Genomic DNA, 13,416 nt, shown 5'->3' with positions numbered 1-13,416 from the left:
GAAAAGTATTGCATGCTACTACAACCACAAATATCACTATACAAGTATTCTTATATAATACATAGGATCCTATTACATTACTTGCATTACACTGGACCTGCTGGACCAACCCACCAGCACAGTGAGCGAGCCGACCTGCTCCAGCAGAAGGCACCCGTTCACGAGCATGACTTGTGGGCCAGCAATCGGTCCGATCGACCATTATGTAGGGAACGGAGCGACCCAACCCACAGCGCCACCGACTGTAGAGCATTTAGGAATGCATGACGTCTCCGCTCACGCGGCAGTGAGCCGATTCCAGCAGTGCCAGCGCAATTTGTCATCAATCTTATAAATACAGTTACATCTACAATAATTATTATTACAGATTTTACTCATATATACATTTGCAACAAACACACACAAAGTAGTTATGTTAAATATACTCGTATTTACCCTAATTTTATGTTATTACACTCATAGTGACTACAATAACACAACATCTAGGCAGTTTCAATAATCACGATAATGTCATCGTCCCAGCAACACAGCTCAGGCCTAAAACGAACCCTCCCCGCCCAAAAGAGCGCCGATAACCGTTGCGTCCCTATTCCTGATTGCCATTTTAAGGTTATAGTCCAGGATTCCCCGCTCACTCTCACCCAACGCTCGTCTGATGATTTTGCTGATCGCGTCGTCACTGACATCCGTGTAGTAAACACAGCTGTCAGTGTGACGAGATATAGCTACGACGGCATGCGGTACACTGTCGTGTATCCGCTGTTTCCTCTGCGCTGTGTTCACAACTACCACTGCCGCGCACGATAGCCCCTGGGCCTCGTGCACCGTGAGTACGCGTGATCCCGCACCTGAACCGTATCCCTGATTTTTTAGGGATTCCTTTTCTGTCTGGGTATGTACTAGGTATAACGTGTTCGGTGAAGATATTGGGATCTGCGCTCCTGAGAAGCTTTTTAACTCAAGAGATCTCACCTTCGACCTAGCCGAGTAAATACCACAGTACACAGCACCAAGAGCATATGCCACGTCCATTGGGTTTCTGTGAGTGCAGAGAAGTTCTTGGCTTATAGCCGCGATGTACGTAGGGCGGGTGTAAATGAGGGGGAAGAGGTTGTCGCGGTCAATGAAGGGAAGTTGATTCACGTCACCAATCAGCAGGACTTCTTTTGCCTGAGTTATTCTTGCAGCCATCACAATGGCCCCAAAGTGATTCATGAGAGCCTCATCTACCATCATTCGATGGCAGCTCTTTTGCTCTTTTAATCCATTCACCAAAATGGACGCCATTGTTCGGACCTTTGATTTGACCATCCCCCCGATTCGGCAGGATAGTTTGTCTCTTAGGTCATTTGCCGCTTCCGTTGTTGTGGTGACGATTAAATCTCTTTCCGCTTCGAATTGGTCGATTATCCAGGTAGTTTTGCCGCATCCTGGTACACCATTTGTCCAGTGAAACGTTGGGGTGTCCCAACCCCTAAAGAGAACGCCTTCCGGTCCAGATTCAGAAATGGATTTTGCCATTTTCAGAATCCCATCGTCCAGCATTATCCTGGTGCACCTAGCAACCACCACTAAGGAGTCTTCGGGAGGAGTCCTAAATTTCACGACTCCGCGTTGATCCGACTCCTTCTCGTCTAGAGACACAAATCCTGCGGTAGCGTTGTAAGCTGCCATACTACGACTTATCGAAGCTCCTCTCAATACTTTCGACGTACTGTTGTCGTATATGACTGCTTCCGCTGCCTCGAGTCTATCATTCAGTATGAGCTCGTTACCCTGCAGGTAAGCCTGCAGGATCGTTTTGCAAGTTCGTTGATTGACTTGCTTTGTTGCTTCTATTACTGCGACAAACTCGAGGAAAGCGTTTATGATATGGTCCCTAGGTGTGGTGGCATGGCGAAGCTTCGGCGGACGGACATGACCCATTGCAGCTCTTGTTGGTGGTGACCTGGATTGAGTATGATGTGCTTGAGCGACGCTACTTCCCCCGCGAGCGGATCCGGACGCTCCCCTTCTGAAGGGTGATGAAATAATACCCGCAGCCGTGCAAATGGCTGATGTTATTGCCCACAGGTTACTTCGCGAGGTTCGTTCCTTGCGTTGCCCCTCAGCGTTTCGTTGCTGTTGCTGCAGAGCGCTCTGCTCCAAATACCTTTGCTGCAAACGCTCCGAACCACTTAAGGAATCAACGCTTGGCGGATCCTGGACCGTTTTTCTGAGGAAGCTAAGGTCTTCACCCCTGTCCTCATAAACGATGACTTTATGATGTTCGGAAGCCTGAACACAGCCCATGAGATCCGCTATCTTTCCCTTCTCGGAAGCCACCACTGCAGCATCCACGCTGATAACCCTTGACTGTACGCCCTCTACTTGACCCCACTTGCCTATACCGGACAACACCTTACATGCCTGTTCGAAGCAGGTCATCGCGTCAACGCCGGAAAACATTGCGATTGTTTTGTTTCGCATTCGCAACAGTCGACAGCTTTGACCCACCAGTTTTATTTCTGGTAGTGCTTCGAAAACTCTGCGTCTCATGCTTGTTTTAGAAGTGCTACCGTTCAGTAGGGAGGCAAGGCCTGGCGAGATAGTTAGCCATTTCTGATGTGTGGTATTGCAGAAGGCGATCCCCAGTCTTTCACTACCAGTGCTCATAAACAGGGCAACTCCCCGAATCCGCATACCCTTAGCACCGTGTTCCCCATGAAGGAGAATTTGCCGTTCACCAATTGTAGGCAGATCGGTTATCGTTGTACGGGGAATCCCGGATACTGCTGTAGTGGAACTTGTTTGACTGTCCAAGTTGGTCACTGTTGGGTTCCTGTTTTTTAGCGTGCTGTTTCTTTCAGCCGCCCTGCGAAAGATGATATCTATGTATTCCAGGAAGTGCGGTCTTTTAGTGTCGTCAGTTAGGATAAAGCTCAGTTTAGAGGCATCCAGGTTTGTATCGATCTGATGTTCTAGGTTGGTTCTGGCGGCCAGAAAACGAGGACAGTCGAGAATAATGTGCCATACAGACTCACTGATAGTTGAATCGCATTCGCAACCTGCACTTTCTTTCAATTTGAACCGATGCAGGTACTCAGCGATCCCTCCATGTCCAGTCAACGCTTGTACTTGGGCAGGTGTCAATTTTGTCGATCTCACTAAACGATATGCCTCATTGACATTCGGGAGAAACGACTTCGTGACCTGCCCAGTAGTGGAGGTGGTATACCTGTCCTGCCACTTTCGGATGGTCTCATCTCTTATTTTCTTTTTGACATAGGACATGGGTACTTTACAGTAGTCTGCCGTGGTGTTATCTTTTGTTTTAGCAGCGGCTTTGGCTAGTTCGTCTGCTCTCTCGTTTCCAGCCGTTCCAACATGGGCTCTTAACCAGTAAAATCGAACCTCTCTCCCCTGCTCCCTGATGTTTTCAATACACTGTTTTATGCCTTTGGCCAACTGATGGGTCACCTTGGGATTTTTTAAGACATCGAGTGAGGATCTAGAGTCACTCATAATATTTACTCTACTCTCTCTATTGTCTTCTGCCATTTTGGTGGCTCTATTCAGCGCATACAGTTCGGATTGAAAGACTGTGCAGGAAGAGTCTAGACTAAATTTGGAAAACGCTGACTCGCGCCCCCCCTCCCACCAAGTCAGGGCGGACCCGACACCCCCATCAATTTTGCTGCCATCTGTGTAAATATGAGGGCCGGCAATTTCACCGATGAGAGAGGATCCCGAGCCATCATTCTCCAGGAGCTCATAATTTATTGAGATTAGTTTTGAGGGATGTGGCTGGTCCAGGTAAGGGACATCCCTCTCGAGCTCCTTCCCGGGTGGTAGGTAGTCATGAGAGAAACCTCTTTTTGTTCGATACAAACTAGCACTCTCCTGAACTCTTAAGTCGAGTGGGATTGTACCTGACAATACCGTTGCTGACGTGAGCGACACTGTGCGATAAGCTCTACAGATCTTTTGTGCGAATCCCCTCTGGAGAGCATTTAGTTGTTTTTTAATCAACTCCAGCTCGGTTACTGGGGCCCATACATTCGCAGCGTAAAGCACAATCGGCTCAATGACCGCGACGTAGATTGTTCTCGTTATCTCGCCATTTAGTCCCCATGTCACTTTTGCCGCGCGTGCTAGCTGTTTGTAAATATCTGCAGCTTTTTTACACGTTTCGGATATATGGGGTTTAAAAGTTAGTTTTCTATCTATGGTAAGGCCCAAGAGCTTTATCTGGTCCACTAAGTTTAGCCTGGTGCCCGACATGTAAAGGTCTGGAGGGCTAAAAGCGAGCTTTCTTGTCAGCAGCATCGCGTTGGTTTTGCTTGCCCCGAATTTAAGCTTGTTACTAGCCCCCAGGTCGTTACTATTTCCAAGGTACTGTTTACAGACTGCTCCAAGACACTTACCTTATGGCTTGAGAACAAGAGAACCACGTCGTCCGCGAACGCTTGGCAATAAACCCCCTCACTGGTGAGTCTGTGAAGCAACGAATCAAGGATAAGATTCCAGAAGGTTGGTCCCCCTACCGACCCTTGGACGCAACCTTTGTTCGTCCCCTTTTCGCTACTAGCTCCAGCATAATTAACCTTGATCTTACGTTCACTGAGGTAGGAGTCTACCAGGGCGTACAGGTTCCTAGGACACTTCCTGGCTATTAATTGTTGTTTTAAAGAAGGCCACCAGGCGTTATCAAATGCACCCTCTATGTCTAGCGATACCAATATAACGATGTTTTTGGAATCGATCTCCGTTTTAACTCGTTCCACCAGATCATAGAGAGCATCTTCTGTTCCTCGTTGAGGAAGGAATCCATACTGGTTTTTATGCAGAGTTGGAAAGATGTGCCACTGGATTCTCCCTATCATCAATTTCTCCACTATTTTGCCAAATACGGATAGGAGTCCTATTGGTCTGTATGACTTTGGATGGGTGTAGTCTTCCTTGCCTGGCTTCCGGAGTATTATGACGTGCGCAGATTTCCATTGTGTTGGGAAGTGTGCTCGTTCCAAGCATGTGTTGGCTATGGCTAGGAACAGCTCCCTTTCACACTGGATAGCCGCTGTGCAAATGTCAGCCGTCAGGCCGTCAGCTCCTGGGGCTTTTTTACAGTTTAGTGCATTAAGCACTAAATCCACCTCAGCCTGAGAAAAGAGAGGATCATTCTCCGAAAGCTCCGTTATTTCGTCAAGGTTCCTCCCATCCGCTAGTTTTCGAAGGGTAGCATGGTGGCAATCATCGGTATTTTCAGAATCATCAGGGTAAAAAGTTTTCGCCAGCAGTTCCGCTGATTTAGCCGGACTGAGAGTTACTCCTTCAGCGTTCCTTAAGAGAGCGTCCTCTTGATGTTTTGTTGTTTTCCTGATGATTATTGAGCATTGCCTTTATCGTGTCGTATATTTGGGTACAACCTTCAATTATACGAGTGATTAGACAGTAGTCACCGTCAGCTCGGTTTTCACCCGACTCTATAAAAATAGCATATTCTTTTTTCTTTTTTTACCCTGAAAATATGATCTAATGCAACAGCAACACCAGTAGTGTAATAAAACTACTATTTATTAACTTTTTAATCAATGAATATTATCTATTTGAGAAATTATAATGAAATTAGGTTGTGGCATGAATCAAATCATGTGATTTAATTATGAAACTTTTCGCCGGGTTAGCAAAATAAAAAAACATAACCCTCCTTCTGGCGCAGTCGGGTAACAAATGACAGATCAATGAAATCAGACCCAAAAAGACAATGCCAGAAACAAACTGTGTTTTTTTTTCGAAATTGTCGCCTTGTCGCCTTTAGAACACTGTTGCAATATAAAAACTAATGACACGTCGATGACGTCAGACCCAAAATGACAAGGCCAGCAACATATTGTGGTCTCTCAAGCTTAAGCTAGTCCTCAAAAGGGGACTTGGCGGTGCAATGACAGCGAGCCTAAACCTAGCTAGGGAAGTAAGAAGAAAATCAACTACACAATTATCAACTAGAATATTCTACAATGAATAACTAAACCCTTACAGACCCTTATCAGCAATAAGCAAGCAATTAAAGTAAGCGATAACTCAGCGGAAAGTAGAACAGTCAAGTGCTTCGCAAACTGCACTTCAACAATGTAACTCTCGTATTTAAGAGATTAATCTACAGATATTAAATAAACTGTGTTTAATAATTCCTCGCTTCGTTGGTTTAAGAGGTCGGAGGGGCTCGTCGGGTCGATCCTCGAGTTCAATTCCTGAGTAGAACAAATAAACTTATTGAAGACTAGCTTCTGCCAGCGGCTTCCCTTCCCGGTTCCTTCAGCCGTTTTTATGTGATTGAGTAACAAACAAACACGGCGTACATACGGCGTGTCGAGTTCCACGCGCGCCTTAAAAAGCCGTCAGAGCACCACAGATGGGGCTTAGTAGGACTGATCCGGAGCTACAGACTACCGAGCGGGTTTACCCGAGCTCCAGCAATAAAAGTAGCCGTAGGAACAGGGTGGTTTTTACTCAGTAAGAGTCTGACTCTGCCTCTCGCCTCGCCCAAGGCGGGAGACGTCATTGGATGATTCCCCCCTCCCCACAAAAAAAAAGTCCGTTTAATAAATAACATCGCAGTAGGTACTTATTTCGACTTTTTCGTCAACTGGCGAGTGTCAAACTCGCGTGTTCATCAATAGCGCAGGTTTCTTTTAATTTTGCAGTTATATTAGACCATAATAACCACTCGCGAGTTTGACACTCGCCAGTTGACGAACAAGTCCTTATTTCTGACCCAGAGCTGCGGATTGCCTAGCGAGTTACCTGTTGCAAGAGTCTTACACTGCCTCTCGTCTCGCCCAAGGCGGGAAAAGTCATTGGATGTCCCGTACTCTTGACATTTCCGACATATAAATAAAGAAGCTAAAAGCATCTAAAAATAATATTAAAGATCATTGACGTCCCAATGTTGTACAGTAATAATTTTATACACCAACAAGTAAAAAAAATATTGTAAGATGTAATGATAAAACAATTAATGTTCACAAACTATTTATATTGCCCATTATTATCTACACTGAGAAAGCAACTACGTAAAACTGCAAATTTATTTGTTCTTTGTTAATTGTTATTCAAATATTTCAGAGAACTTTAACCAAAAATCATGTTCTTTTAATTGTGTTTTTATAAAGCATAAAATCTAATTGCTTAGGTAATTACAAAAAAGTTAATAACACTGTATACGATAACAAAATTCAAATTGAAAAAGGAAGATAAAAATAACTAATTCAAATAATTCAGAGAATTTTAAAACAAAAAAAAAACATGTTAATAATTTAATTGTTTCTAAAAAGTATAAAAATAAAACTGCGAACAACATTCAAATTTAAAAAAGGAACATGAAAATGTTTACTTTGCTACTCAATTTTCATTTCAATTCGAACGCATTTTCTACAAATCCCGGGCAAAAATGTTCTCCTTGAATCTTCAAAGGCACTGACTCATAATGGCGTCCGTGGTGAAACGTTCAAAACTTAGGTGTCGTATACAATAAATAACTAACAACTTACTAGAACCCGTCCCAACTCATCCCAGTCTTATTTTCTTCAAAAACTTTTGGGAAAACTTTTAAAATATATTTTCTTGGCGCTTTATTGCTACCATCGATATTTTGTTGAGCAATTAAATAAGAATTCATGTTATTTTCGGTGGCATGTGAAACTTTTTAATAGTTCGAGTTTCCAAGTTCATTCGTTTGTTGTATAACATTCTTTATATAAGTAGTTTTAATTGTATGATTTTATGTCGTATGATATTACTTTTAATTGGATACTTAGATGACAAACAAGCAGACAGTTCACCTGATGGGAAGTGACCAACGCTCCCGTGCGTACTGCGCGCGCCCCATAGAACCATCAGACAACCACAGATGGGACCCAGTTGGGCTAATGCCTGCTCTTTTGTTAGTCTGGCACTCTCTCTCACCTCACCTACGATGGGAAAAGACATTGGATGATTTTCTCCCCTCAAAAAAAAAAAGTGCCTGTCCATTTCTGCAAAAACATGACTCTCCGAGACGACAAGCTCATCCAGTACCCTTAGTATAAGTTTTCTTTACGTTTAAAGTAATCGAAACAAGAGCCCGTTCGGCGCTCTGATTGGCCGGCTCGAATAAACCAACCAATCAGAGCGCTAAACGCGCTCTCGTTTCATATTTCTTCAACATAATGCAAACTCGTACTAACGATCCAGTAAGTTATGCACCTATGTATACATTATAAGTCTCGCAGGCCTTTTCCTAATTGTATTGTAGTCTGCATAGAAAATCCAGCTGATTAAAGTGGGGATCGTGCGGTCCATGGCCCTCTACGGAGCCCCTGTGTGGGCGCCGAACCTGATGCGGCGGCCAGCTCGGGCGCTGCTCACGTCCCAGAGGGTCATGGCCATTCGAGTGATCCGCGGATATCGCACGATCTCCGGAGAGGCGGCCAACCTCCTTGCCGGACTCCCGCCGTGGGATTTGGAGGCGAAGGTGCTCGCGCGCGTCTTTAGTTTGCGCGCCGACGCGCGTCGCCGGGGCGAAACTCCACTGCCGCGCCAGATTAATGCGTGGCGGGATGAGCTCCGGCGCGATCTCATGGCGGAATGGCAGCAGCGACTGTCGCAACCAAGGGCTGGGCTCGCTGTCATTGCAGCGGTAAGTCCCCTCTTTGAGGAGTGGCTAGAGAGGCGCCACGGCGTCCTCACCTACCGCCTGACGCAGGTGCTTACCGGACATGGAAGCTTCGGTAGGTTCCTGTTTCTGATTGGGCGGGAGGAAACGCCCGGGTGTCATCACTGCGAAGACCGCCCGGAGGACACGGTGGAACATACGCTTGCGGTCTGCCCTGCGTGGGCTGAGCACCGCCGTGTCCTCAGGGATGTGGTCGGCGACGGCGCCCTCTCGCGTCCGGCACTGATACAAGCCATGGTGCGGAGCGAGGGGGACTGGGATGCCGTCTCCTCCTTCTGCGAAGCAGTCATGCTAGCTAAGGAGGAGGCGGGGCGCGTGAGGGAACGAACTTCCTCACGCCCCAGCCGTCGCGAGAGACACTCCGGGCGTCGGGGATCGCGCGACGATCTCCGGCCACCGTAAGTGCGGGTCTGCGGACGGTGAGCAAGGGTAGCTCGCCGCCCGACCAGAACCAGACCCGTGCGTGCGGCGCGTCGCGTTCTGCGCGCGCCTCAAAGAGCCATCAGACCACCACAGATGGGGCCCAGTAGGGCTGATGCCTAATCCGGAGCTGCGGACTACCTAGCGGGTTTACCGGGGCTCCGGCTCGACGGGCAGGAATAGGAACGGGGTGGTTTTTAGTCAGTAAGAGTCTGACACTCCCTCTCGCCTCGCCCAAGGCGGGAGAAGTCAGTCATTGGATGATTTTCCACCCTAAAAAAAAAAAAAAAAAGCTGATTAAAGTACTTACCCTAATTACACTACATAAGAAAAATATGTTTTATATGCAAACAACATTACTAGTACATTTGTTAACGATAAATAGTTTTGTTTTAATTACCACATTCCTGTATAGAAACATGGCTGCTCTTATTACAGCAGTTAATAACATTTTATTACTCCTCTGGCATTTGAAGTGATCCCGACTTCATTATAAGCCATCTTCCTTGTGTTTTATATAAGTAATTAAATATTCTTAGCCCGTACTTCGGACATTCCCTTTTAAAAGAAACAATGCCTTTAATTTCCAGAACAAGGCATTTCCTATTTTTCCTTAAGTATTAAGTTAAAAAGTTTGAAAGCGGGTATTAAAAGTTCGGTAGAATCTTTGCAGTCATTATTTCAAAATGTCAATGCTTCTAATCACATTTTTTTAGATTTCATGGTTGCTAGGTAATAAAATAACATAGATAAAAAACAGAAATAGGCAGTATATATTTTGTCACGTACGAAAAAAAAACTGCTCGTAAATATTGCACAGCAAAATTTCACGGTAATATTTTCAAACGTAAAATGAAATAAGTTTCAACTAGCCTGTGGCGTGGCAACGTTTTCATCTGATACCGTTCAATATTATCCAAGTATTCAATTTAATAAACTGTCGATCCTTTGACACCTGGATTCTGTGAACATTCGAATTTTCCAGAATATCGAAATATATCATTTGATTTTGTGTTTTCTGGGAACTTTGAAAGTCTATCTTTCATGTCGAAGGCTAAATTCGTATAGATGTGTAACATATTTATTAAATATCCTTTAAAAACTTTCAATACCTATTGGTAGTAATATTTACTTAGGTAATAAACATTAAAATTAATACTTTTTTTACTTTATTTATTATTTACACAAAACAATAATACAATAAATAACAAATAGCAACCAAAAAACCACTAAGGTTTAGAACCGTGCTATGGAATCTGCCTTAAATGTTGTAATATGGAGGTAATAAAATAATATATGTATATTTTTTCTTAAGTAAATCTAGATACTTAATGCAGAATATATTTAATAAGTTTATATTTAGTAAATTAAGAATTACTTTAATATGTATTACCTAAATTAAATTATTATTTAGTTACCAGGTAATTGCTACGGACTTACAAGGTCATGTACTGTACTAGTTTATATTATAATGCCTCTATGTACGTACATTGTGCAATAAATGAATAAATAAATAGAAAATAATTTATATATAGTATCTAAATTACTACCTGAATACTGCGTATGAATAAGTACACATTTGAAGACACCTATGAGACACTCAAATCAATCTCAATAATTCCATAAACTTGATTAAACATTATTTGATGAACTTCTGGACTTTGCGTAGACTAGTAGGGGAGAGCGGGGCTAGTATTAACAGGGGTAAGAATTAACAAGCTTGTTCCCGCCAAACGTGAAGTGTTGATAATGTGAGACTCCGTTTAGAAATTTTATATACGCAGCCGAATATGTCCTGTAGCTTATCAGATGCTGGCTGGCTTTTTTTTTTGTAGGCAGTGACCACGGATTGACAGGTAAACAAACTTCTCTTGTAATTTTTTTTAACGACAAATACCTACACGTGACACCCAGGCCCAAAACAATATAACAATTTGTGGATCACACAGAGTTGCTCCGTGCGGGAATCGAGCCCGCTACACGTTACGCGGCAGTTGGTTGCCCAGCCACCGCACTAACCGTGCAGTTGTTAGTGAAATTTATTTTGATTTAAGACTTGTTTGTTCCCTAAATTGATTTAAAGTAATCATATGAAATTTTTATCGTAAATCATACTGTATTTTAAAGACAGGAAAACTATATTATTTGTTGGTAATTATTTTGACTAGATTATTTTCTACAATTGATTAAGTAGAAAAGTAGCCTTGGGGCTAATATTAACGAATTGAGTGGGGTAAGTATTAACCAAGTGTGTTTTACAGAGTGAGAAATTAGAAAAGGAAGAGCATAAGGGGATCCACATACATCAAGTATTTGACCACTTTATAAAACATGCACAACTGCACAACGAAAATAAAAAGAGAACGTTTGGTGAGATGACTCTTTTCGTTTTCGTTCAACATAAAGCAAACTCGTACTAAGGGTACAGAACATGATCCAGTTTTATTGGTGTTCGATAATCGTCATTCTCATAATTGAATGCGGACGTCCTCACTAAGGCAAAAACAACCAAATCATACTTTTATCATTCCCTCCATATTGTTCCCATCATCGTACATATGACTATGGGCTACATATTGGTGTGTATAGAATGTTCAAGAATTACATTAGCCGGCAGTAAACGAATTGTATGATTAATCATCCTGGGAAAACAATGACTATTTAATATATTCTGCATTATCTATGGTCATTTAAAAAAAGCAAGGCATTTGGCCGTGGGATGAAGATAATATTAAGACTGAGACTTTGCACCATCATACTATATTTTTTCAATTCCTATCATAAAAAGTACTAATTTGTTTAAGCTTAAGTACAATAAAACATTTTTATTAGTATAAATTACATTTTATTTACGTATTTTATAGAATTAAAGTCTGTTAATTACGTTAATACCTACCCTAGCTCTGTTAATATTTGCCACAGATACGAGATAGATTTTAATGAATATCTTTTTTAGTTTTGATTAGTATGTTTCAAGTCAAGTGACTTGTGATATTGACTTGAAGTCAAGTTAAGTCTTCAATATCACAAGTCACTTCAAAATTATTTATTTCAAATAGGCCAGGAAGGCACTTTTGAACGTTAAAACAAATATAATAATATTATAAACTAGCTTTCGCCCGCGACTCCGTCCGCGCGGATGTCGGTCTTCGCGTGGAAGTTTTATTTCTCCATTTTGAGTAACTCTGACAATGACATCTTATAAATATCTATTGGACCCAAATACGGCGAGGCCCATAATAATTAAGGAGATCCCTCTTTTGAGCTACTGCTGTTGCGCGTTCTGTAGAATAAAACTGAAAAATAAAGATTTTTTTTCTTCGTATTTTTCCAGGATAAAATGTATCCTATTTTATGTTTAGGATAATAAGTAGTAGTATAATTATACCAAGTTTCATCGATATCGAACCGTTAGTTTTCACGTGATGCCTGAACATACAGACAGACAGACAGACAAAAACATATTTGGGTTTGGTTTCGATCCAGTAACACCCCCTGCTATTTATTCTTTCAATATTTTCAATGTACAGAATTGACCCTTCTACAGATTTATTATAATATGAAAATACAAAATGAATGAATGAATGAATTAATGAATGAACGAATGAAACAATGAATGAATGAATGAAAGTGTTATAAATGTAAGAGTAGACAAACTAGCTTTTGCCCGCGACTTCGTTCGCGTGGAATAGTGACTTCCGGCAAATTTTTGGTTTTAACCACATAGTTCCCATAGCTATAGGCTGATGATGATGATGATGATGAGTTCCCGATCTCGCGGGATCTTTTCAAAAATGAGATGTGGAAGATATTCCAGGGAACTCTTCAAAAATCAACATAATGAGCTCTGCGTTTGATTTTAATAGATGTATACTCACTTAGGGCATTGAAAAAATAGTTTAAAAACGGACTTTAACTAAAGAAATATTATAATCTTTCCGAACTTAAGATGAAAACTAACTTAAAACTAAAGAAAGCTACGAATTACGAATTTATAACAATTAAAAAAGAAATTATATTAGAACCTATCCTTTATGCTATAATAACCAAGCTTAAACTAAATAATTTAAAAGAAACGACTTAAATCTAATCTAATTAATTTATAAATTAGACTTACAATTTTATTAAAAAAAACTAACTACAGTAACTACTAATAATCGATATCAAACTAAACCTACGTTAAAAAGTTTAACCAGAAAACCAGGAAAACCCAACAAATAAACTTATTAATTGACAAATACAACGAAACCAATTTAGAATATACGAAACAGCAGGACCACTACAGACAAATAATCATACGA

The sequence above is a fragment of the Spodoptera frugiperda genome, chromosome 12 (genome assembly GCF_023101765.2).
Source record: "Spodoptera frugiperda isolate SF20-4 chromosome 12, AGI-APGP_CSIRO_Sfru_2.0, whole genome shotgun sequence".
Classification (NCBI taxonomy): Eukaryota; Metazoa; Arthropoda; class Insecta; order Lepidoptera; family Noctuidae; genus Spodoptera; species Spodoptera frugiperda.
The sequence above is the reverse complement of the archived record's forward strand: the minus strand, read 5'-3'. Positions refer to the sequence as shown.